The following is a 22,778-nucleotide window of genomic DNA, read 5'->3' on the forward strand; positions in this document are numbered from 1 at the left end:
ATCTCTATACTAAATAAAAATAAGGATGAACTGTATGTTAAGTATATCATAAAACCTGCTGGTACAACCATAATTTGTGCATCCAACCACAGACTGTGTTATAAATAATTGTCCTTTACTTGACTCAGTTTTCAGTAGTCAGCCTGTAGCTATATATTTTCTCAGGAATTCTTCGCCACATTAAAAATTACCACGTTTAACTAATGTTCTGTTTAGCATTTTTGCAAAGAATAATTGACATAGATGCACAATCAATGTTGTCTATACTAACTTAAATTTAGCTGCTTCAGCTCTCATTAATGCAAAAAATTGCATGAAATGCTATAATCTGATGGTGAAAAGTTTAATAAATGAAGCACAGTTCTGCTTTTCTGTCTGTTATGTTATGCAAAATAAACGAGGATTTGTTCTTCGGGGGAGTAAGTTTTTTTGGTGGGGAAAAAGGGGGGGAGGAGCTGTTAAAGAAAGCTTTGGAAAAGCCAAATACATGACCAAATTTTCAATGAACCTCCCAGGATTTGTTTTTATTTAATACCACTTAGTTGCAAAATTTGAATTCTATTCCTTGGTTTTAACGGTTAACCTGTTTTAAAACTATAGAAGCTTAATTGTGACATACGAAAGTCCTTATTTAGGGTAGATTTTTAATTTGATTGCTGTCTGCCCTGCTGTGTAAATAGTCTCCTGGGTATGGATTTTTAAGAGTGTGTGTTCTCCTTTACATCTCACTGTATAACAATTCCTCTTTACCCATCCTCTCCATCCTCTGAGCAAGCCAAGAGCAGACAATAGATACATACTAATGGAGCTGTGTACTTGCCATCTGTAAGAGCAGCTGCTCTCCTGCATCTGTACAATATGTTGGAACTGAGAGCTTCACTAATCTGCATAATAAGGAGAAGGCTTATCCCACTCTAGCTAATAATCGCAAGCAATCGATGCACTTCATTCCCTCACTGTAGAAAACAACAAAGTTTCAATATGTTTACATATTCTCCAGATATACAGAGGTCAAGCAAAAGAATGGACTGCTTATTCTGCCTCAAGCAAAAAAAAAAAAAAAAAGAAAAAGAAAAAAAAAATTCCAATTCACTGTCATTTTTGAAACTGTTATCAACAAAACCCCATTATTGTATTCTTATTCTGCAATTCAAATAGAAAATTAAGAACCTTAAGAACCAAATTAAAATATCAGTACATTCAGTCAAGCATAGCTTTTAAGCTGTCTGTAGTATTGAGCATTTTGATTTTGTACTATGACCCCTCTACCGAACTCCAACACCTTTGGAAATATTAAATTAGTAATGTGATTTCCCCACCCTATGTCCTGCTGAATATAATCCAGACAGAGATGCGCTACTAATTAATTTCTTTTGGTACTAACTCGTTACAGAAAAGCACTTGCGGTTGAGTATACAAATGTCCTTTTCCTAGCTATTGTGCACATACGGGATGCATTTGATATGCATAGCCATTTTAGAATGGAAATTCTATCCATAACTCCCATATTGTCAGAAATAGCTGTAATGTTATATTACGCTAAGGAACAACAGAATGAGCATGAAAATGGGTCAAGAGCAAGTGATAAGCAGTATTTATTTTCATTTCATTTACAACACCAGGATGAGACGTACACTCATCTCTACTGGCATACTGTGGGCAGCAATGCTGAAAGTAGAACAATGAGAACAATTCCATGAAGGAAAAAGAAAAGTAAAATACAAAGGTAAGAGAATATCTGCATTCCTGTTGAAAACACATCTAAATAAATGCGGATCTTGGATTTCTTGGCAACATGTTGCAACCATACATTTTCTCATATTGACAACTTATCCTAGATGAAATGCAAGGTGACTCTGAAGGAAAATAGGAGGAGATAGCACTCTCAGACTTCAGTCAGTGTGCAGTCACTCTGCACCTAGCCCAGTTTCCCAGGAGCGAGGCAGGCCAGCAGGCCTCCCCCTTCCCTCCTAGAGGAGCATCCCAGCGGCACTCGTGGCAGCTCCCTGAAAATTTCCCTGTTCTAACATAATGCATAATGATAAAAACTCTTTCAAGAGCAGGGCCTGCAATAATCTATGAGCTTGCTCTTGCTAACAAAGCTTATAGGTCATAAGATAATTCTGAAATCCTTCTGGTATACTATTGTAGAGCTAGAAGAAAAACAAAAAAACTCCCTGAATGATGTGTTTTGGTACAGTGCATGGTAGGCAAATCAGTCAGCTAGCCATCTGGTAGGACCTTGAGCAGCGTATTCTAAAGTAGACACAAAAGTGCAATGTTATTGAAGATCCATTTTAAGTCAATGTGTAAGAAGAACGTTTATTTTTTCTTTCTTTAAAATAAAATAAAATCCAGGAATAGAATGGTTTGATCGTACATCTATCCTCTGACATGGTTGTGGTTAATGTTTTTAACAGTGCTTGCTTTTCATTCCCTGATTATTATCATCATTTATGTTACTGTTTGGAAAAATGCATGACAAGTAGCACAGTCACAAAACAAGTCTTTTTCGTATGCATCTTGGGAACTATGAGTGGTAGGAAACAGAAAATTAAAAAAAAAAACAAACAAAGACAAAATCTCTAAGTAGGGTGCCATCTAGTAAACCACATGAAAATATGAAAAACTTGCATGCACGTGTGCCATACAAATCTACTTATACCCAAGAAACATTTCAGCTTCAACTAAGCTGAGTTTTTACGATGGGGCACAGCTATAGGTGTGTTCAGATGCTGCACTCAGTTTGCCATGGTCCCAGCATATGCTCCCCTGTCAGCAAGAGCCCACCTCGAGCAGGCTTGACTGTGCACCTGCGCTTACCTCTGCCAGCACAGGGATGTCCTCACCACACCATTTGCTGCCTCTCTTGCACAGGATGCATAAAGCCAGGTGTCTTTGAAGCAGAAAATTCTGGGAACAGGCAGCAGTTATTTCACCTCTTGTGATGTCAGTACAGTTTTTCTTGCAGCCTGATAGCTGGACACAGGTTAATTATCTCTGAATTTCAGTGGTCAGGGTAAACGGCTTCTCTTATAAACCAAATATTAATGCTCCAGCTAGGCTAAAATCTCTTATTTTAAAATCAAACTATTATCTTTTAGTTGTCCCAAAAGTCAATGTTTAACCACGAATATTTGGTAATACTGTGTAGGTGATTATGTAGTAATATTGTACTTGTGAGTAGTTGTGTATGTGAGTGTGCAGACAGCAGATGCACAGGAAAAAGGGGAGGTGAGGCTAAATCACTTGTGACAAAAGTACCAGTGAATATCAAAGCTCTGGTTCCAGAGCCCAGGTAGGCAGCCCCAACAATCCCCCTTGGTGTCTGTGAGTGTACAATAATTGTTAAAACAAAATTGAGGGGAATATATTAAATCATGTTATTTTTTCCAATAATTTCCTTTTTTTTTTTTCTGGGATTTTGTGATGTTCTGGACACGTGAGGCACTTCAGTTTGTCATATTACAGCTTTTACATTTTGCACTGTTTTCTTGCTCTGAGCTAAGCAGAGTGGAAGGAATCTTGGGAGAACATTCAGATCCCAAGGATTTGGAGGTAATGTCAGATCCTCCCTCTCACTGTGGTCAGCCACGCTCTTTGCTCACATCACGCTTAGAAAGGAACCAGTGGCTCTAATGGGGGAAAATCAGCACAAAACAGTGACATCCCCAGATGTCCACCCTCCATTTGGTGACTGACAAATGTGCAGCAGATGGTACAAGTGCTCCCAGATGTATTTACAGATCAATGTGAAAGTACACAAATAAATAGCCAACAACAAATGCAAGCCACCAACCTTACTGCCAGTGTCTTGGTGGTACTAATGAGGCACATGGAGGAAGAAAAAACGTGCAATGTGCCTGAATTTACCTGGGCTGGTGCATGGAAGGGAAATGCTGCATTCTCTGTTGAGCTGCCTGTATCTTAGGACAAGGCCCTTTTACCCCTAAGAGGAAATTCAGAGATAAGCACATTTATCAGTGTTATTGTCACCTTCTCTGTAGGTGCAGAGATCCCACCTGTTTTAAGGTAGCATCTGACTTCTTCCATCCTCCGTACATACGGAAATGTTGAGAGATGCACAGTCTTGGCACAACCTTATGGGGTGTCTCATGGGCATCACTTGCTGGTTGCTGCCTCTGCAACAAGTCCTCCATTTTTCAAAAGACACAAGAACAAGGGTGAAGTAAGACTGGCTTTTTATTTCCCTTTATATAAGCACCAGCTATACAGGGAGTCTGACCACATTTCCCTCTGAAGAAGGCGAGGGAGCAGCTGGGGCTGTGGGGTTAAGCCACTGAGCCCCTCTCCCTGTGTCCTACTGGGCTGTGCTGGATGACCAGAGTAAAAAGGGAGCACTAATTTTTTTCAAAGCAGAGTTTAGCAGGTTTCATGGTTTAGGGAAGGTTTGTTATCCCCCTGGGCTAATCAAGCAGGGCAAAAAAAAAAAATCAGTAGAACATTTTTCATTGGTATTATTTTAACAGCGATCATTATGCCATGCTCTGTAAACAAATGTGAGCACAGCATGTCTGCCAGTCAAAGGTCTCGTAGTCTAAATGAAAGTGTACTTGAGGCTTCTATATGGGCAGAGATAGCACAGTTATTCCCTTGTTTACCGTAAAAGCAAACCAGCCTGACTCACCTGCCGTTCTCCTGCTTGGTTTTGGTGCTGGAGTAAGTGCCTCTCTTCTAAAAGCAATCATACACTCATACTTGCAAGTAATAGTCCTATTACTTGTGAGATGTTTCATAGCTGTGAAACACTTCACAAAAGGCTGTTAGAAACATTATTCTCTGGAAAATGTGTTAAAATTTTTGCCCAGTGAAATCAATGATAGCAACCTACTCAGACAAAAGAAGTGTGTCTAGATGTGGGAATGCTTTGAAGTTGTGTAGCTACCAGCTAACCACCAGGAACATTTTAGAAATAGTCTTCCCCAATGAGCATTTATTAACTCAGCCACTTTTTCCATTTACAAGTATTTCTGTGGCTAGGTAAAATTGGGACATCCTAATGTCCCCAGTTTCTCTGAAGCTGAAGCTGTTCCTGTGATTTCTCAGTGCCATGACAGGAAGAGATTACTGGATTATTGATTTGTAGCATCTACACTTTAGTATGCGTGTATTCACAAATTTAGCCTCCTATTCCAGCACTGAGCTGAACGTTTGTTTGACCTAAGAACCTTCCAGAGCTGCTTTCAGACTTCACCTAGGAGGTTTCCAGGGCTGGAGAAACAATTACTGCCTGTGGGAGTTTGATTCATTACCCTCAATGTTAAAAATTAGCACCATTTGTCCATTTTAATATTGTTTGCCTTTAAATTCCAACTCTTGTCAAGTTCTTAATAACACCAACACAATGAATTCTATATAGTTACAAAAATATTGATTTTAACATGTGTTGAAGTAATGGATGACCTTAAAAATACAGCCACACAGAAGCGACCAGCTCTCGAAACAAATTGAGTCATGAGAGTTTTTGCACTCAACTTCAGTGGGTCCAGGATTATGCCCTTCAGCTCACAGGCATGAAGAGACTAAACCTTTGTTGAGCAGTTATGATTCTTCCTCTGATGAATGTGTTGGTTGGAAGACTCGCTTTTTATGAGTTTTTTTGCACAGTTTATATTTCACATTGCCTGCAAAGTGGTATTAGACCTGGACTCTGGACCTGAAGTCCAAACAGGATCCAGGTGAGGGTTGGGCAGTGCTAAACCTGGGAGTCTGACCTGGATACAAGATGCAAAGACAAACACAGAATGGCGGTCAATCGCTGCATGCCCCCATAGGATCAGTGGCTGGAAGGCTCAAACACCTCTTCTTTTCTGGTATGGGCTTTTTTTCCTCAAGCCCTCTCTGAAATAAGAGAGTTGCATTAACAACCGGACAGTGTTTACTAAAGGAAGCCTTGCCTTCTGGCAGTTCTTTGTTTTCCAAGTTTAAAGCACAATTGTACCCTTTGCCACTGGATATTTGTTTGCTTTCCTGTGAACTCCATTCTGCTGTGCCCTCTTGCATGCACAGCTTTTATTCTTTTTGTGTTGGATGTCATTATCTCTTGCATGTGATAATTTTGTTGTTTTGGTTGCTTTTACTATGACATATCTTATTGAACGGGAAAGCTTTTCTTCCACTTAAGATGCTCACCCTGATTTTCTGGATGACATTTGTATTTTAGCTGACAAAACTGAAATGTGTATGTCCAGCAACATACACAGTGGTTTTGTTACTTGACACTTATTTGGGAGCTTAGAGAAATGACACTGCTTTTGGAACAAGAAAATCCAAATTTTAATTAGTGACTTTGTCACTAATTCTCTTTGGCCTTACACAGCCAAAGGTGTAATTTCAACTCAAGAAACTGTACCTGACGTATGTAGCTAAGGCAGCAATACCTGCCCAGCGTCCTGGATGGGATGTGCAGCTCCTGTGCCACAGCACATCGTGCCTGGTGGTGGCCCTTGCAGGAGCAGGCACATGTGGGCAAGCAGCAGCCATGTGTTCAACTAAGGCATAGTTACAGCAGGTGTTGTGATCCTGTTTTGATTTCTCCATTTGCCAAATGAGCATACTGACACTTTGTCGTAGGGGTACAGTAGAGTTAAGAACCGAAGTGATCCAGTATTAAGGATTTATGAAGTGCCAAGCCATACCAAATTTTGCTGTTAATAGAAGTTTGCATTTGCAAATTCTTACAAAGATTAAGTCAATTTCCCGTAACAGATACATTTTGTAAAAGGCCACAAAGGAGCTACTGTGAAAATGTGGATAGTGTTAAAACCCCTCTACTGGTTCAAGAATTATTATTTTCAAAATGCAAAATAGGTATGAACCATAAGATGTATCTATATACCCAGCTATCTGGACTTAATTTTCACTCTATAATTCCTATTTCATTTTCACTTTGCCTTTCAATAAAGATCAGAAGCTATCACGATGTCTCTTACCAACAGTATTGGTATAATAATCTCGAAGAGAGCATGTCAGATTTAAAGAAGCCTGTCTGTGTCTGGATGTGAAGAGGTCCCTGAATGAACGCCCAGCTCACAACAGGGAATAGTACTGCACGGTGAACAAAAGGCAAGTGGTAGGGGAAGGAGCTCACAGTGCTTTGCAGCCTGGGTGAGCTATTTTACTCTGAGCTCCTGGCATCTGAACCTAGACTGCAACAGGTAGTGCAAATTCAGCTCCACTGCCTTTGCACGATAATGGCATAGAGTAAATGTCATCCATTGCTGACCCTGTACTGAAAAAATAACTCAAGATGCACTCCATATACCCAGACATCTCTTGTACAAAAGCCTACTTACTTGCACTGTGTATAACAAAATAGGATTTGGTGTCCAATACTGTTTTTAAAATGTAAAAAAGCAAACAAATACAAATGCATACAAAATAAGTTTGACATAGTCAAATACCTGCTGAAAAGGAATCTCATATTTTTCAATGCAATTTGGAAGTGGTGGTTTTGGAAGGCAGTTGCTTCTGTGCACCTTTAAAGTTATTCGTCTTTTGCTTAGCGGTGTGTTATAATGGTTAGTTCCCGTTTGAAAAACATGCAGCAGGAGAGTGTATTTTCAGTTCTGTGATAATCAGCTTGTGCTTGCACTCACAAACGTGGGCAAGTATTTGAATTGGTGCTGTAGGAAGTTAGCACTCAAAAGACAAATTACAATTCTTGGTTTAAGAAATGTTACCATCACTACCGACAGCAACAAAAATCAGACCTTGCTCTTGACTTGGAATAAGGAAAAATGTGCAAGGCAAGAAATACTTAAAGATTTTGAATAATTGGTAAAGTCAATTTAGATTTTAAAATATGTTGGGTCTTCTGCCTATAAATGCAGAACCATTTTTCCCCTCATTTACATCATTACTAAGCCGGCTGAAATAAATGATGTTTTCCTTTTTAGTCTGTGATATTGCAGTGGTGCCATTTCACACATCTAAGTGGGAGCAGATTTTGCCTGACTAAGCCTATTAAAAAATTCCTTGTTTTTGTTGTACCAATGTATGCTGCGTGTGACAGCACAGCAGGTGGCTGTATCGAGGTGAACTCTAATTAATTCAAATCAAAAAGTGAAACCCAGATAACAAGCTCTACAATTAGCGAATTACATCAAGTGTATGCAAGCATCTATCAGCAAGTGGCTGACTGGCCACCGGTGTCCTCAGGGTAGATCCAGCCAATGTGTTATTCATGACTACAGTGAGTGCTTACATTTCTAAGCCAATGGGAGTTTTGTGGGTAGTTTCCCACCGGTGCCACCACTGTCTGGCCAGTACCTATGGGCTTTTCTCTCCTAAAGGGGCAAAACACCAATGGGAGCACAGTCTGGGGTTTAACCTGGGTTGCACCAAGCAGCAGTCCATCCAGTTGCTGTCACCACCCACTTCATTATGGAATAAAATAACCCACAATAATATGAAATAAAATGGGTGGTCTTGCTTCATTACTATTAGGGAGTCTGGAGTTGTACAGCATATTTATGAGTAGTGCAGCCTTATGCCTACTTTTAAAAGCTGTGCTCCAAGTGTTTCACTGTTCTTTTCAAAGTAGCTATAAAGCATAGGAAAGGCTTAGGGGAAAAAGATTCTGCTCCCACGGTAAATCAAAAGCGAGCAGACAAAGGTCAAAATGCCAAAAGACACAAGAACATTAACACTTAGGATATAAAGATTTCTTAAGAAACTAATGCTTGCTCTTTCCCCAGATAACACAGACACCTTATCTTTGGGAGTTTACAAAATGGAGCCAAGCTATACAAGTAACCACTTAACTAAACCAAGGCCTGGATCTTTTAGCAGTCTGCAGTCATTAAAGCTCTCAGAAAGTCTCCCAGGAGCCAATGTGCTTGCTTAAGTATATGCTGTAAAAGGTCCCTGAGATTTACAAGGAACCACTCCATGCTAAGCTAGGCACCATCTGATAAACAAGCAATTTTAGCTTCAGGGTAAATGATGCTCTTTGAGGCTTTGATTTACAAGGCTGCCGATGATATATTTGTAGTTCTAGGATAGGTTCTGTTGTGGACCTGCTGTGATTACTCATCCATGAACCAAGTTAGGGCTGAGATCTTCAACTAGGAGGTCAGAAAATTGTCAGCGGAGTAAGAAATGTTTGATAAGGTTTATTTAGATGCTAACTGCATTTAAAAAAATAAAAATTAAATTAAGCAAACAGTGGTGAGCAATCCTTAAGCTTTCTAGGGAGTAAGGCTTTTTTTTCTGCTTTTTTTTTTTTTTTCGTTAAGTTAATTTTAAATGTATTTTTGAGTCAAAAAGATATGAGAGTAACTCCCAAATTGACTCTCTGGACTAATTTTACTTTCATTAGACTATCTCTTGGAAAGAGGAATGCACTTAGTTTAACATCTTAAAAAAGAAAATACTAACTTAGAGTTTATGAAATTTCTGAGTTCTGTTACACTTCTCTCCAACATCTAAAACACAGCTTGGAAATAAACAATACAGTGCAAAGCATATAAAATTCAGGAGTTTAGATTAAAAACCCAGACAGCCTTAGGGTAAAGGAAGCAGGACCTAGCATTTCAGGAACATGTTGCTTTCATAATTTTTTCACTGATCCAAGACCTGTGGGTCCAAACCTGCACACTGCCGAGTACCTCCTGAAAAGTGGTGAATAGTCTCAAAGCAGGGATTTTTTTAGAAGTTCCTCTAAATTTGCTGACAGTAGTATATAATTCATGGAATAATAATAATAATAAAAAAGTGATTTTAAGCTTGTCACTACAAATCTTTTTTTTTTTTCTCTCCAGAAAAAACAACAACAACAACAACAAAAAACAAGTTGCATAGATCAAACCTTGTTAAAGGTAGTATAAACACAAAAGCTTTAGTTCAGGAAAAATACAGCATTAATTTATTACTTTTAAACAGAACTCATGTTTTTTTGAAGTTTAGAAACTGTAACACTGACAGTTGAGCTTGTTTAATGTCACTGTAAAAGGCTGGAAAATGTTTTTTGTTATCTCAAAAAATGTAGACAATTTTTAAAAGTATATCTAAATTTTTGCTATTTTTTCCAGATCATTTTCAAATTTAAAGCTCCTATTTTTGGGAAACCATTGATATGATTATTTCCAAAAATGCTTTTCTTTTAAAATGAAGTTTGCAAAAACCCTTCTGAATATACAGTTTTGTTTCTATACCTATCTGTATTTGGATCCTTTAAATACTTTTTCCATTAACCTCTGCTTTGCTAGTGCCACATGCCATGTATTTCACAGCCCTGATTTCTTGCAAAGTTTAATTGAATTTGTCTTGAAATTTACAAAATCATTAAGACTTCATAACGCAAACAAGGCATTTATCAAATGATCATTTGCCTGAAAGAAAACAAAATATTGTTTCCGAAACTGTCAAGGACTCAGCAAGTGCAAAAAAAAACCTGCATGCTGCAGGATGTACCAGGGCTTGCCTATCAGTGTGTGTGTGTGCGTGTAAATATGTAATGCTGTGCAAAGAGTGCATGTGGTAGTCGAGATACGCAGGTAATATAATCCTGTACTGTGACATCACTTTATTTTTCAGAGTTGTGGTGGTTAAGTCTGTAAAGGATCATATTCAATGTTTGGAAATTTTTAAGAACAGCAGTTGTGGTCACGTAAGTACCAATAGCTGGAGCTAAAGTTCCAAAGGCATATTATAAACCACTATCAGATTCGCATTTATATAATTATGTTTCTGTTGAAATCTCTCAGCACAGTAATATCTCGCCTGTGAAGACAAGAGCCTGGGTCTTGTAGAAAAAAGAAAACCTTCTGAGTGCCCGCTGGGGGATGGCACCCCTGAAGGAAAGCATCACCCTGCCTGCTCTCCTCTTCACTGTCTTGACCAGTAATTAAGTCCTGCTTTTTCTGCAGATAATGCGTGTGATACAAGCCAAATTGTATCAATAGCGTGATAATGCAGATATCCCATGGGAGATTTCTACTTCACAAAGCCCCCTACTGAAGTTTTAACAGTGTCAAGAAAATGACTTTTAATTGAAACAACCCAGAGGCTGTGCACTGTCTACCTTCCAGAGTGTGCGCTAGTGTCGTGCCTGGTGACATGAATGGGATTTACAGGTTTGCAAATGACTGGTGTGTGTATATATCTATCTCTCTGTTAGACATATAATGTATGTGAAATATGGTACCGAGGTTCAATTAGCAATGTAGAAGGTCACTTAAAAAGAGCTTGACTTTTGAAGTAGTTCATAAAAGCAGACAACTGGTGTTCCTTTTTTGGTTTCAAGACTTTACATAAAATTAAATATTTCTTTAATAAGAGACAAGCTAGTAGAATAAGAAATGGCTTCTAAAACATAGCTTTTACTGTAATAAATTTTTTTGGTCATAGCTTTTACTGCCATACTATCAGTGAGAGAACATGTATGGTTCTGTTTGGTACTTCTAAGACAAAGACCATAAACATTTAGAAGTGTCCTTGCCCCAGCCTGTTACACTGATTATCACCCCAAACCATGTTTGTATATTGGTTGAAATGAAAGCCTCTCTGTCCAGTCTCAGAGTACTGGACTGGCAAACCAAGAGTGGGTTATTTCCTCCCTGCAATGCTCCTGGGACTGTTCTCACCCCTGGAGCTTGCTCTTTGAGATCCTCTGGCCTCATCGCATCTGTCAAGGTCAGATGAATGTGGAGTCTGAATCCTCATGAATATCATTATGCCCCAGAATTTTCCCAAATTCTGAATGTTGGGACCTTTTCCAATCCTTTGCAAGGCTACTCATCTTGAAAAATAAAATAAATTGGTAAATCTCCGTTCCAATTGCGGAAGATAGAATCTAGGCAGCTCACAAAAATGTGAAAATATGCAAAGTAAACAGATTGTTTCTGACAGTAACAACCTTGCGATTGTATAAAGCATCATCAAATTGCAACATGCACGTATTAAGTTTTGAGAACAACTGAATTCACAGTGACACATTCTCAGCTCTTGAATTCATTATCACACCTGCTCAGCTTGGAGATTTGCAGTATTGTACCTTGTTCTCAAAGGTGGCCTCCAAAGGAGCACCGTATTATCAAGGTAATCTCATTTAGGTTCAATTTTCTGAAGTTCTTTGTGAGCTATATGGAGAATTGTAGCAAGGGCAGGGCAAAAAGGTGCCAAGTAGAGAGAAGTATACTCAAGCTCTTCTTTTGGTACTGCCATCTGGAAAGATGCCTGAAGCAAGTCCTTAAGGGCTGCTGAAAGGAGACTGTGGAAGGTTGAAAGGATGTGTACTGCAGTGCCCTCACACCTTGCCATGGTCAGCTGGGCTGATCCACATGCACATTTCCCTTTGTGACTTATAACAGCTTTATTAAGAAGAAATTCTTAGGGAAAACAAAAGAAAAACAACTTTAAATACCTAATTCATTGTTAGGCAAATGGTAGTAATGACTCACCAGAAAACAAACTTTTTAAAACAAGAAAAATGAATACTTCTAGACATTAAAGCTGGGCTCTCAGCCCCCTAATAAACACCTAGATAAACTTTCATTCAATTATAAAGAAATACATACTTCATGACAATGCTACAGTCTCGATGCTGGTCAGTCTGCTGGGGATTCTTTAAATCAACAAGTTAACGGATATGGTTATGGACATTTTTAATAGTTTAATATATGAACCAGATGTAGAATTTTTAAGCATTTCAAAGTGCTGTGGCTTCTGTTAGTTCTACTGGGTAGTTTATTAAAGTATTTTTCCACTTATTCTAAGGAAATATATATGTGCAGACTTGCATTTGGGCTGGTCAGTAGATATCACTAATGCTTATATAAATAATTTTTCACGGTTGTCTTTTCCAGAAGTAGTTGTTATTGTTATGTTTGGAATCTGAGAGTTCTCTTGTAATAATATTTATTTAAGGTCAGAATTAAGGTTATACTGTGATATAATGCATTCTCTGTAAAACACATGTGCTGAAGCAGCACACAATTTATTATGTATTTACATTCATTTCCTTGACTTTATATAATTGATACATGAAGATGAGATAGTCAATGATATATTTATTAAAAAGACTTTAAAGCTGTTAAAGGGTCTCCATTTCTGTTTGTTTGGGTTCACTCTAATGTGTTTATTTACGCAATTCATTTCCTTATTTCTCACAGATGTACTAATACATCTTCCAATAAGAAAATTGTTTCCTCTCATGAGAGGCACCATGCTATTACAGCAAACGGCTGCAGCTAATAATGGCTGCAGACTGATAGATCTTTACAGCACGAGGTCTTTCAAGGTCTTGCAGAAGCAGTTTGGCAGAGAGAAGTCACCCGGCCACTGCAGCAGTGCGGGCAGGCAATGCTGGGTCTGACAGCAGGCATCTGCTGCCAGTAGCACCAGCAGTCAGTGACAACATGTGCCCCGCTTCTTCCTCCACTCTTTTGCTCACTCACATACGTGGAAAGTGGCATGCAAATACAAAATCTTGTCATAAGAAAAGGAAAAGTATTTAAAGACTTTTCATTCGTATTCCTTTTCTTCCTTTTCATCCTTATCCTAACAAGAAATGTGTCACCATGTTTCACATTTTCAATGCAACTCTTGCTCAAAAATGTCTGTCAGTTAAAAACCGGTGATACGTACCAAAATACCAACAAAAAATGTTTTTGGTAGAGTTCCCCTACACTCTCTCTGCACAGAGCAGAACGACTAACAATGAAGGACTTTGGGCTCAGAAGAGTTTCCTAGGAGCAAGCTGTAACAGGAGGAGCTGTAGAGATACTCTATTTCTATTGCAGTCACAGGACAGCATCTAAGCAAGCCAAGTGTCCCCTTCACCATCCAGTCTGTGGCAGCTTGCTAATCAGGTAGCAATCGGTATGAATACAGTATTGTAAGACAGAGGCAATTCAGAGAAGAGATAAGATTTTTTATTACTTTTAAAGACAGAAGCTCTCTGTTTACAAGGAGAGCTCTGAGAGCAGCAAATGTTTCCTGCTAGCAGGAGAAAAGTGCATTGCACAGCAGAAGCTGCCCACTGGGTGATTGTTGCTGATAACACAACAGTCTGTCCTGATAGCTTTCCCTGATTTTTATTTATTTATTTTTTATTTTTTGTGTTGTCAAAGCAAACCAAACTGTTTTCACTTTGTGGCAAAGGCAGTTTTTAATATGTGTTTTCTGTCCACAATGCTAGTTCTTTTTTTTTTTTTTTTTCTCCCATAAACCAAGTGTTTCCATTTTCAGGAGTGAAAGGATAGGAACAGCAGGCACACAGAAGTTTTCTGTTTAATTCCTTGCTATAAGAAACCATGACTTCTTCTACATCAATCTGTGCCAGTTTCAAGATGCAGAATAAACTTTGCCTGCAATGTTAAGGAGATTGAGATGTTGTATTTTATCTCTGAATTGGCAGGGATAGTAATGCTGCATCAGACAACAAAGAGCAGTTTCTCTTCTCCTATTCATCCAGTCCTTCATCTACTTCTATCCATCTTCTCCTATTCATCCACCATCACTACAGTTAAAACCTTTAGCCAGGTGTTTAATGGGGTTGGAGTTTACACCTCAGGGTCATAGGCAAGGCCGGGAGTGCCAAACTACTGCACGAAGGTGTCCTCATTGAGCCTGCAGCTCCAGTCGGCCTTGAAGAGGCAGAAGCCATGCTCAGCTCCTGAGGCCTTCCCTGCAGGCTGAGGGTTCTCACTGGCTTCTGCAAGAAAATATCCTCATGTCCAGATGCCAGCTTGTCACAGCTCATTGCCGCACAGTAGTGCTGATTACCTCTTCTAGACATTAGCAATAGGCAAAGAAATCCAGGTATATTTCAGTACGTAACCAGTCTGCTCTCCTTTGCCGTGATTCTACATTATAAATCACCAAGGGTGCCTGTTAATAAATACATTTCAGCACAAACATGCCTGATATTTGTGTACTGAGATACATTTCCATATAACTGTGTGAGAGGACAGCTCAGATACCCACAGGTAAATGGGACTTGCCTTTATTACATTTCTATATGTTTGCTATAGCATTGAAAAGCTAAATTAGCCATCTAGCTCCATTTAACAACACTTGAGAAGCAAACATGCATCTTTAACGCTTCAAACAAGCTTTCTTATACTGATGACTTGCTTATCTCCACCAAACACCAGCATGCTCAGGAAAAACCTCCACACATGCCTTTCAGGACGTGTTGAGGAGTCAGCTGGCGCTGCTCCTAACACACCTGGTGCCAAGCAAGGCCCTTGGTGGCTGGGGGGAGGCTGTGGAGGCCCCAGCTGCAGGCAAGGGGCTGGGTAGCACCAAGGGAGGCAGGAAGACAGCTGAGTTGGTGGCAAAGCAGTTGGAGCAGGTGGGGTTGATTACCTGATCAGGAGCTATATAACGCCTGGGGAGGGGGATAGGGGGTGGTTTAGTTCAGCCCAGCCTTGATTTTGTTTTGGGTGTGAGGGGTGTGTGTTGGTTTCCAGGTAGTTACTTATTTTCAAAGCTTCTACTTTTACTCTCTGTTTGCAGGTTCACTGTGCTGGTGATGATGAGGGGTGCTTTGCTGGAGGCTTTTTGTTTTAGTATGGAGATAGTGTCTGTGCACTTCTTACCCTGTAGGACTGGAAGGGCTCTCTTTTTTGTAGAGCTGCTGAAAGAAGAGGGAGGATGTGTGCTTCTTCCCATAATAGATGTCTCACTTTGCTTTTATAAATAGCTGTAACTAACGTAATAATTTTGACAATAACATTTTGCAGAACTCTTGGCACTGGCTGGGTATGGTTGGGTAGGTAACAAGTACAGTGTTTCTGGGGCTTGGTGTAGTCTAGCTATTTTCCGCCCAAAGAGCGGAAAACTGGAGTTAAGCTAGCGTTTCTTGTTTGTGATACATAAACTTTTTCAATGCTCAGTCCCTCCCTTTGTAGAGGTGAAACGTGTCCTCAAAGCATAGCTTGTATGCTAAAGAAGTTAAGATAAATTTTGAGTGTTAAAGATCAATAAAGAAATCTCTAAAGCAATAGGACTATCTCTGTGGAAGCAAATGTAGCTTGACTACATGGTGGCTGTTAGAAAAGAAACCCCGTCTGATTTCTTGCTGGTTTAAGTTCATTGGTTTCTTTAGGTTCAATTCTAATTTACCTTGGACTGATATAAAAATTCTTTTATGTATCTCTGCCTGTGTTGAATTATCTGCCAACTCAATAGCTGGTTGCTGATGCAACAATCACTGCAGACTAGGAAAGTTGCAGCTGGTGTTGATGAAGCTTAATGAAGTTTAAAGGCAGGAGGCAAAGTCTGCTGATGACCATGGTTAATTTCTTTGTCTTTGCTTCAAGTTTATGCTGAACTACCCATGTAGGTAGCTGACTGCCAGCTATAACCCAGACAAATCCTAGAGTAGGTGAGGGCTAAGCCTTGTCATTTACTGGGTAATGGAATATTTCGAAGGAGGCAGTCCCCCTAATGCAGAGAGGAAAAGGACTGTGTGTCCTGTTTCCTGCTATTGAATTCCGCTCTTGCTTTGAGAATTTAATTTAATTTTGTTTTTTATACCTATCAGACAGTTATGAAGAAGGAAAATGAGAAGCACTTCTGTTGGGTGACATGAAATGCGTCTCAGGTTACCAGAATAAATGCGTGTGGTGAGTAACATATTCTGAATTCTCCTACGTAATATTTGCTTACGTTTTCTGCCATAAAGTACACAAAAATACATCAAATATACTATATTTACTAGTCATCAATGCACAATTAAAAATAAAGGTTCCCAAGGAAGCTCTTTTGATAATTATTCAATGGTTATAAAAGTTTATGTTCATTTAAAACAACACACAGAAAGTAAAGCTGAAACTGTAGTCCTGCAAAGGCATTTGACTATCATTTAAAAGATGTGTATTTGCATGACTGTGTCATTTAAAAAATGTGTTTTCAAACAGGGAAAAAATGAATAACATGGAGAAGGTAGCAGAAACAAAAATATGTAAGTGATAAACAGCTAGGTAGAAAAATAAAATGAACTGACTGAGAAAGGAAAAAAGAACAGAGAGAATAGAGTGAATGACAAAAAGAAAACAAAATCCAGAGGTGTCTTAACTACTTCTATAAACAAACACTGAATTATTTGCAGTATGGAATATTTGCAAATGTATGGATTTTTCCCATTGTAAACTCAGATCACAGGATGTCATATGTTAGTTTTGATCTCATTGAAATGGACTGAAGATGGGGTTTGGAAAGGTTTTTTCTGATCACTGTGCTGCCAGGTGAGTGGGAACAAGCTCTACTCTGAGGCTTATCAAAGCTTTTAACTGAAGCTGGAGATTTGTGCAATGGGTATCTTGAGCATAAATTCTCTTCTTACTTGATGACCTTGAAGGTCTCTTCCAACCTGAATGATTCTGTGATTTTACATTTTGGCCTTTGTCCTTGTGTTACATCTTTGCTGTCTTTTATTTGTGAGGAATGTAAAATTAATTGGTTATGGAAAAGGTGTGTGGCTTTTTGTTATTGCAAACCATGTATATATGCGGTTCCTAAGCTGGAATGAAAAACCTTAATGCTGCTTTGGAGTACTTTGGGAGGTGAGGGGAGAATTTCACTGTAGCTCTTAGAAGATATTCTATTAGTTCATTCAAAGGTTTGACTGTCCTAGCAGAACTGATCTGTTTAGCAGTAGGAAGGCTATTCTTTGGAAATGTGAGGAAAGTATGTCTTCCATGGTCTTTATAAACAGTTAGCTTTAACTAAATGATTGCAACCTCTGCTGATGGAAATCAGACAATATTTTAATACTAGATAACTCTACTAAGGTTGCTGTTTAGTTTCTTGCGTGTTCTAATGAATAATCTCAGAAGGAGCTTAAATAATGCAAAGAAATAGGATTGAGTATCTGACCTTGTACTGGAAGAGAGGGGTCAAAAGAAACAGGATCAAGTCCTCAGTGTGACTCCTCAACTGTGTTGGATGGCTTTTAAGCTGGAGAGATCTTGATTCCCTGTTTTGCTTTTCTTGAAAAGGTTTATCAACAAGAGATACTTCAAACTATGTGTTCTGTCCACATTAATACCACATTAATACAATCCCTGGCAAAATCAGTGGAAGTTCTGTTTTTAGTACCAAAACTTCAGCCAGGACCTGCAGCTCCTCCAGTTTATCACCTACCATTTTCTGATGGAGGTAGGGCATGTTGCTTTAAACAACAAATTTTGCAGACAAATTCTTTGTAGCCTTAATGGACAAGACAGAAGATGAAGAAGAAATTCAGGGAATTGGATGTGTCTTTCATAGGACAGAATCAGATTTGGGAGACAGCGGGGTGGCTGGAGCCCTACAGCAAAGGAGCTAGAAAACCTGGGTTCCTCATCACAGCTGGATGCTGGGTCATACAGCCAGGACATACCAGCATGTGTTATGTCCTCAGCTTGTGTCCTGCCAGAAACTGGGAGTCAGTTCTATAGTTAATATTCATCTGACTGATGCTAACTATAGTAACTGATAATGCTGAGCTGAGGCTATTGCTCCAAAACGTTTCCAGTTTCAAGTATCTAGGACAGTGAGTATACTATTGTGAATATTAGTCATGTAAAGGGGACTAATTTTCAGATGCTTGATGTGAAAATATATTCATTTAAAGAAGCTAGTAGGGTTTTAGGTTTTACCTATTGTTGAGGTACTAGTAGACATTACTTTCAGCCTTGTACATACGTGGAGATGCTGAAGTTAAGCAGAAGAAACTGGTGAGTTTAGCTTTTTAGGTGATGGCTGATACCTTTTTGCCATAGAACAGAAGTGTCCTGGAGATAAGGAATGTGTGGCTTGGGTAAAGATTTAAGTATACAATATTCTTTGCAGCGTTATGTGTAGAAGTATTTTTCATTTTCAGATAGACATGTTTTAAGCAACTGAGGGCCAGCCATGCTATGGTTCAACATGTTTTAGGGAGTTGCAATGTAATATATAATCATTCATATTTCAGATTAATGGATTGATTAGATTAGGAAAAATGTGTATACGTTGCACTTTAAACAATTTTAAAATAGCAGTGTGCAGTAATGAGCCAAGCTAGTCTCTTCTGTTACCTGCCTTATTAGAGTAATAATGTGCAGATCTTGTTTTGCAGTACAGTTATAAACACTTTTTGACATGTAAATTCACCGATGTTCTTCAAGCTTGTATTGATTTTTACAAAAGAGAATTGGTTTATTTGACCTACCTTGCTTAGATTTTTTTTTTCTAGGAAAATCAATATAATAAAGTCATTCTTTCCTGTTATCCTCTTCTTCACTAAGCTCTTTTGAGAACAGTCTGAAAACGTCTTCCCTTCAATTATTTCAGTCTTGTTTGCATTAAATCCTTTCAAAGGGACCTATGTAAATGTGCTACTTTAATAAGGATGTCTCCCTATGATATAAGCTAAATAAAATTTTACATTTAAGGTAAGAACCAGTTATGGAGAAAATTGTTCAATATCTGTTCTACCCTAATTTCTTGTTCCATACAGAACCAGCTCCAGCTATAAAGTAGGATGGGAATTTGATGATACAGTATGCATAATTCATGTTTTTGGCCTTCTGTCTGCCCTTTTTCTGGAATTCTACATATTTAGATTAGGTAAACTTATTGTTGCCTGCTATCAATAGTTTGTTTTTGAGGAATATAATGCAACCTATAACATAGACTACTTGGGGAAAAACGCTGTTTTCTGTTCTGCATGACAGATCCTGACTTTAACACTGTTTTGGTGTTCTGTAACAGGACTTTAAACAGAAATTTTCTATATTGTAATAATTTATCTATTTTTAATAGAGGTTTATATACTTATCTTAGAAGTTTTTCCAGCTGTTTTAATTGATGTTGAATTTAGCAGTTACTCATTACTGTTTAAAAATCTACTGGCTTTATGATTCAGGTGTCACTTCCATGGCTAAAAGCCACTTTCTGCTGCTGGGCAGGAGTCTTACTTGCCCAGCAGCAGAACTGTTTGAGATTTCCTGGCCGAATATTTTAAACTTCATAATCCTTCAAGACAAAAATTTAGACTGACATGTCTTTTCTGGACTTCTAGAAGTTGCGCAAGTCCAATGCAACTTGCCAAACAATGTGAAAAAATTTGGTGCTGCAAAATGCTTGCAAGACAACATGCTATTTTTCAAACTTTCAATGTTCCAGAATTATAGTGGTCAAAAAAAAATGCTTCATGGATTAAACTTTGTTTGATATTACTGTCCAGCCTGATCTTGGTCATGAGGTGCTACTGTACTAAAGTAGTGGGACTCAGATTTGACTGAATATAAGCATTCGCTGTTAAATTCCTTTACGGTTTTGTTTACTCAGACCAACCGGGGGGGGAGGGAGGGGAGATAGTTTCAATAAGACTGTAAAAAGACCAAATTAAACAATGGACTCCTGACTTCTAGAGTAAGTGTTAGAATAAGAATTCTTCATTTTAGAATAAACTGGTAATAATGTTGTTCAACCTTTTTCAGCAGCATTACAAATTGAACTTTTTTGGGAAAATGACAAACATAGCTTGCATTTTAAAAATTTTGAATAAGATTTTTTTAAACAAAACTATTCCAAATTATCTACAAAAAGAAATTTCATTAAAAAAACCCCTCCCTTATTTCAATTATTCAATAGTCTTTTTCAGATGTAGTTTTGTGGTATTAGAATGACTTTTCTGAATGATTTGATTTTTGTCTAGCTGCCTTTTTTGGAAAGAACTTGGCATATATGTATGTGTAATTATAGCTTTGAAACAGCAGAATTGTGCAGAATCCTTATGTAAAATGGCCAGTCTGGATTTCACAGCTGGAATTGCGTTTGTGTCTACAGATGAACATGTAAAGTGTTCTTCTGAATACTTTCTCAAGTGTTTCAAAGTTCCCCTTCTGCTCAAATTTATGCTTACAGAAAGAAAACAACAAAAAAGGAGTATTTCTGCACTCTTAAAATAAAGAAAAACTCCCTTTTCCTTGGATACGCTAGCTGCTACCACTTTCAGGTGTTGCAAGCTAGGGCTGGAAAATGGCTGGAGAGACACTGTCTACTCTTAAAAATGTGGAATTTACCTTCATTCCTCTGAAAATACTTACTGAAAGGCAGGAATTGGTCCCTGATGGTTAATTCACTGTCACAGACAATATCAGCCCATCCTTCCCGAACTGTTTTTATTTACCCATACTATTACTTGGAAAGAATAATACTGTGAGTTCCATTTCCCCAGGGGTCTCCTGCTTCAGTATAGATCCTCCTGCTTTGGCATAGTCCCATGTCTGTGAATTTGTATCAGAAATTCTGATGTATAAGTGTTCCTGTTTGTTCTGTCTGCAGTTACTTAACTGTCCTGCAAAGTGAAATAATAGTTTAGCACTGTATTTATTGTTTTGTTATTATGCATTGTGACTATTTTGGTTGCAAGTTCCAAATTCCTGGTAACAGTCTATGCTACGTAGCCATTCTATGCTGAGCTCAGGATTTTTTCTGTAGCAACTCTTTTCTTGTCTGGAAAATACTTTTATTTCCTAAATAAATATTTGTTTGAATTAAAATGAAAACGTTGGAAGGGTCAATTCCTTGCTCTGGCACAGCTTAATTTTTTTTGTGTGTATCACTCACCAGCGACACTGGGATCTGCCTTTAGTGGCTGCTAGATGTTAGCAAACTTCATTGGTTTACCAGATTGTGAAAGTAATTGTGTGAATGGCACCAAGGTGCTTAGTACAAACTCTTGTGTGAAATAGCTCATATAAAGTACAAAATGATTTTTGAAATTACTTGAAAAGCCACTTGTGACTTTTTGGCTCCTGTTTCTGTTCTAAATGCTCTGTAAGATAATTTTGTTCATATCCATAGGATCTGTATTTAAAGCTGTTTGAAAATGACTGTTAGTGGATTACAGCTGTGTTCAGTTTGACTGTGGATGGTCCCGCTCTGTGCCTAGTAGAATTATTATGTGGCTGCTCTCATTAAAGCTCAGTAGAACCTAATCATAATTTCAGGATCACTTCTGCTAGAGTGGCTAGATCTGTTCTGGGCTTTAGTTTTCTCAGGACTAGCACTATTTCTGTGACTGTAGAACTGGGTTGGAAAATTCCCAACACAATGCAAAAGTAATTAAGTTGGCTAGATGGTCGAAGAAGCATATGTCCAAATAATTTCCATCCAAATAACTTATAAATCTTATTCAGAATCCATTATCTTCCTTTTCATTCTTTCTGCCCCATCCATATTTCTTTCAGGCTGTTCTGTCTCTATTGGCATTGTTCATGGAGTTGCAGCCTAACAGATCTCTTGTAAGGAGCAAGCTCTCCTTTAGAGAGTCTTCTACCAGTTAAAGGTTTTGTGTTGGGTCCCCCAGATGCTCGCCATGATGTGGGACTAAAGGCAGTTTCATAGTCTGGGAAGGAAGGAGCATCATGTCTGGCTGCTGGAGTCAAGACAGATGGAGTCAGCAGAGACTGGGTTGCTTCTGGAGTTAGTCTGGGATCTAAGCTGTATTTGACTGATAAACTTTGGTCTTGAGAGTGCTTTGACTCTATATTGCCTCTGTTGTGTATCTTGCAAGGAATTTTATTTCTCTTCACTTATTTTACTGTGCACTTCTTGAGTTCAGTAGTGTCTCTCTTTACATGGAAATCACTGTCATAATTTATGCCATGTTCTTGCTGAATTTAGTACTTTGTAAAGGCAATAATCCTAAGTATGAATAAAAATTCAGCACTCCAGGCAGTAATAGAAGCAATTCTTATATTCCTAATATATTGTAGCATTTTTAAAGGTTTTAAAAAAAAGTTTTCAGTTTGCCTTTAAATGACTTCTGA

General features: G+C 38.4%; 1 long non-coding RNA gene across 1 annotated transcript; it reads left to right on the forward strand.

Annotated features, from left to right (window-relative positions):
- The first annotated feature begins 1,661 nt into the window (after positions 1–1,661).
- On the forward strand, positions 1,662–10,800 carry LOC126913349 (uncharacterized). The gene is made up of 3 exons (XR_007708490.1): positions 1,662–1,726; positions 10,561–10,633; positions 10,731–10,800. It is a non-coding gene; the product is annotated as an uncharacterized LOC126913349 (long non-coding RNA).
- The last annotated feature ends 11,978 nt before the right edge of the window (positions 10,801–22,778 follow it).

Source organism: Cygnus atratus, chromosome 6, assembly GCF_013377495.2.
Source record: "Cygnus atratus isolate AKBS03 ecotype Queensland, Australia chromosome 6, CAtr_DNAZoo_HiC_assembly, whole genome shotgun sequence".
NCBI lineage: Eukaryota > Metazoa > Chordata > Aves > Anseriformes > Anatidae > Cygnus > Cygnus atratus.